A 4,285-nucleotide genomic window follows, 5' to 3' on the forward strand; every position below is an offset into this window, starting at 1 on the left:
TTTCTTGTTCTGCTGTGCGTGGTGTTTTGTGAGGTTCATTAGAAGCAACAACGTGTTCTGAGAGGACCTGAGAAGTTCATTGAGAGATGGAAATAAGTGATCTCAATCCATACAGCAAAAAGAAAAATCTCTGCTTAAAGTTATAAAAAATATTCGAAATGATTGCCAGCAGTTGTACTCACAGCTTCTTTCTTTGAGTCTGCTATAGAGCCAAATGTTTGTTGGGTATAAAAGACAAGTGCAATTATTATTTTTGCAAGTCCCTGAAAGTCCAAGTTGGAGGTTTTTTTTAAAAAAAATAAATGATTCATTTGGTACTAGTTAGTCACAGAAATGAGGCACCTTGGCACTGGTTCAAGCAACACTGTCCAGATTTAGGCTGCAGTTAATTTTGCATTTCCAGCAAGGGGCTCACTGCTTCAGTCACTCAGGAAAAGTGCTGCCAGGCATTGCAGAATTTAGGGCAGTGCCTTGGGATGCAGCAGCCAGGTCTCACTCATGGTGCTTTCTGTATCAAAACCAGTATGAGAAGAGCCCTGGGGGCCTGGTGAGATACTGGGAGGATGAGCAGGGGGGCAGAAATGTGGCTCTTTCGTTTCCCTGTTCTGTGCCTTATCCCACTTGTCGTCCAGGAAGCGGTGCCTCAATCCCTCAGCATTCTGAGCTTCTGCAGGGGCTGCAGAGCAGCTTTGGGAGCCTTCCCCCCCTGCTCCAGCAGCACAGAGAGCTGAGCTTGGGCTATAAAAGACTAATTCCAGTCAGGAAAAGCAGTGCTGGCGAGCCCTGTGCTATGACAACATGCATCTCAAGCATTCTTTTTTTATTTTATTCAGGCTTTAACTGTGCTTTAAAACTGTTTATAACCTAAATCTGTGAAGGAAATAACTTCTCTCCCCTTGCTGTAGGAAGGAGTGCTAGCTGTGTTTTTCTCTTCCCTCCTTCCCACTCCAACACCTCTAAAAAAACTCTCTTAGCAAAGCAGCTGTAAAGATTTGGGTTTTGGAGGCTCTGCCAGTTGGATGAATCCATCTCCAGCTCTTGGATGGGAAGGGATAACACTGCTCAAGTCCTCCACTGCTGCGTAGGTGCATGTGTGAAACTATCTGCAGTCTGTCCTCTTATCCCAAATTCCCCGTGCCTGGGGTTTGCCTCTTGCCTGTTGTGTCCYGTGCTTGCTTTGCCCAGGCAGATTCCCTGGGGAAGGTCACTGAGGGGCAGAAGCAGCTTTGCCTTGGCTCCATYGGTCACTGCAGTTCAGCACCACCTCCCCTTCCTCCTGTGGGGTGAAACTTTGATGTTTTCATTCTGGAAYCAYRCAATGGTTTGGGTTGGCAGGGACATTAAAGCTCATCTCATTCCCACCCCTGCCATGGCAGGGACACTTCCACTGTCCCAGGGTGCTCCAAGCCCTGTCCAGCCTGGCCTTGGACMCTGCCAGGGATGCAGGGGCAGCCTGCTCTGGGCAGCATTACAGCAGTGAGGTGTGGGTATTATCCCTGCTGCTTCACCTCTGTTGTGCCCCCACCACAGACAAAGGTTGGAATGAATCCCTTCTGTGGCAGCCTTTGCTGAGCCAGTGGAATTCAGGTGCACATCCAATTCCAGCTGGCTTACAATGCTGTTTACAAACCCAGAATCGATCAGTTGTGCACAACTGAGTGGAAGCAACCACAGCAGAAGGGAGGTGGGATGGCACAACATCACCTGATGGGTGCTGATCCCCAAAAATGTGTCTGTGCAGCTGAGCCTTTAGGAGAACCCCAAAAGCCAGCTGTGCTCTGGGAGGTGGTGCAGAAAAAAATGGTGCCATCCCTATGTGATTATGGAGCCTCTGAGGCACAGGTGTGCTTTGCTCTGCTTGCCCTCCTTGCCCACCAGAAGGTGGCTRGCCCAAGCATTGCTGCTCACTGTAAAAGCTGAATTCCTTTTGGGGAACCAAATGCTTGAGTGTAAAGCTGACWGTGGAATTTATGTTGTGCAAAGGGAGTGGATGCACGCAAAGAAAATGCACAGAGTGGTGCTGAGAGAGAGCAGGCGTGAGCTGTGCAGCCCTGGCACAGCCCCTGGCATGGCTCCTCTCGGCCCTCGGGGTGTTCCCGGGGAGACAGGGTTGATGGTGTGGTTCTCAGGAATTGGAATGGGATTTGCCATTAGGACACAGACTCCGTTTGCTGATTTTTGGGGTTTTGCTTTCTCAGACTAGAGGTGAGAGATTTTATGAGCTGTGGAGGCAGCAAGGGGAAAAGGGCTGGGAGACCCAGGAAAGGCTGTTCCCTGTGCTCAGACTGACGGGGGCAGCGGTCCCGCCGGGTCCCTCGCTCTGCTGTCCCCTGGCACCGCTCCGAGCACACTAAAGCCCTGTCTCACGGTGTTCCCCAGCCGGGCTCGGCCTGCCCRGCTCGTCCCCGCCGCTCAGGGAGGCAGAGGCACCCGCCGAGCGCTGCTGCGTGTCCCGGTGCCGCAGGGTTGGGGGGTCGGGGCTGTGCCGGCGCACCCCATTAGGGGGCAATGCAGCCTGTTCCCCGCCGCAGGGCAGCGCTCACAGCGTCTCCGCAGCGCCCAAAGGGCTCTCAGAGCTGGGCTTTGAGCTCTGTTCTGGCTGCCGACACTGAGCAGGACCCTGCGGTTCCCCTCCTCGTGGCTCTGAGGTGTCCCGTGTCGTGTGCTGGTGGCTGTGGCCATCCYGGGGCCGGCTCTGTCCCCTGCGKGGCTGYACAGATTCTGTTTGCAAGKGCTGTGTCCCCCCGGTGYCCCCTGGCGCTTTATCCCGTGCCATTCCCGAGCAGGACAAAGCCCTCGAGTGCCATCTGGGCAGGAGGGACACTCAGTGCCCTCTCTGGGGTGGCAGCGAGCAGGACAGCGCCGCTCATCCGAGCTCCGGGCAGAGCAGGGCTGCTGCTGTCGCTGCTCCCGGCGGGGATGGACGATGGACCGCACACCTGCAGTGCCCTCGGGGCTCTTGCTCAAGAGCCGCTGAGTCAGGAGCTCACCTGGCCAGCCTGGCCCGGGGCCAGGGCACTGCCCGGGCTGCCCCGGCACTGTCCGGAGCGCTGCAGGCTCCGCGGGTGCCCTGCCGTGGGACAGGGATGCGCTGAGCAGCAGCCAGGGCTCTCCATCCCCCTTTGTCCTGAGCTCCAGAGGGCCGTGCAYCCCCCGGTCCCCGCTGGAACCGGGATTAGAGAGCACTCGGGCCCGGATCCGCGCCAGCCCGGCCGAGGGGAATGAAGTCATATTAAAGTGTGATGTTTCATTGCTCCCTAATTAACTTCAGCTGCTTTCAAACTGCAACAAATTACCCTCCAAGCCCGTTTTTGTGCCGAGGAGAACTTTGAACCGCGCTCGCAGCGGCGGTGCCCGGGAGGAGCGGGGCGGCCGCAGCTCCGTGTGTGGTTCGGGACGCGCCCGGAGCAGCCCCGGGCCAGCCTGCGGAGTGAACACGGGCACGGGGAATGGGCTGGGGCTGGCATGAGCCCTGCCGGGCGTGGGGAACCACCGCGGCATCCCGGGAGAGCCTTTGGCTGCTCCACGAGCGTCTGCTCTGCTGGGATGGGTCCTGCTTGCACCCGAGGCTTTGGGGGCATTCTGCCATCCCAAAAWCCCAAACTCACCGCGTGTGAGTTAATCCAGGGCGTGGCACGGGAGGGGGCTCGATCCACGGCTGAGCCTTAAAAAGGGACTCAGCTTTCCCCTCTGTTTCCAKTGATGGGGTTGCAGGAGGAGATAAGGAGCAGTGACACATGGCCGAGCTTTAATTACCTTTAATTATCTTTAATTATGCAAACCCATCCCCCTGGCTCCAAATCCACTGGGACAGGGGGTCTGGGGAGAGCGGGCACTACTGGGATGGGGCTGCCTCTCCTGGGAAATCCGTTGGGTTTGGATTGCCCTGGCACAGCCGCACCCTTATCACCCTCAGCTGTGCCAAAGGAGCCAGTTAATGATTACATTGATCATTTATCATTTATCACAAAGCAATCTAAGGAGCAGCGACAGAGCCCAGCGCTTCCCACTCCGTGACGCACATCCAAATCTCCCAAACCTGGGAGCTGCCAGCCTGGCCCTGGAACCATGCTCTGTTCAAAGGAGAGCAGCCACTTTCAAGTGGCTTGAAAACCAGGCTTTCAAGTGTCTTCTCAAAGCTTTTATCCAGTCAGCTTAAGACAAAAACCAAAAAACCCAAGCTGCAGAGTTCTGTGACCTCCTTGCTTGCTTTCCATTTCTGCAGCCTGGGCTCAGTCCAGCCAGGAAAGCTCCAGCAGTGCTCCAAACCCTTTTCAGATTTTCT

Source organism: Malurus melanocephalus, unplaced genomic scaffold, assembly GCF_030028575.1.
Source record: "Malurus melanocephalus ecotype Western Australia unplaced genomic scaffold, MMel_1.1 scaffold_369, whole genome shotgun sequence".
NCBI lineage: Eukaryota > Metazoa > Chordata > Aves > Passeriformes > Maluridae > Malurus > Malurus melanocephalus.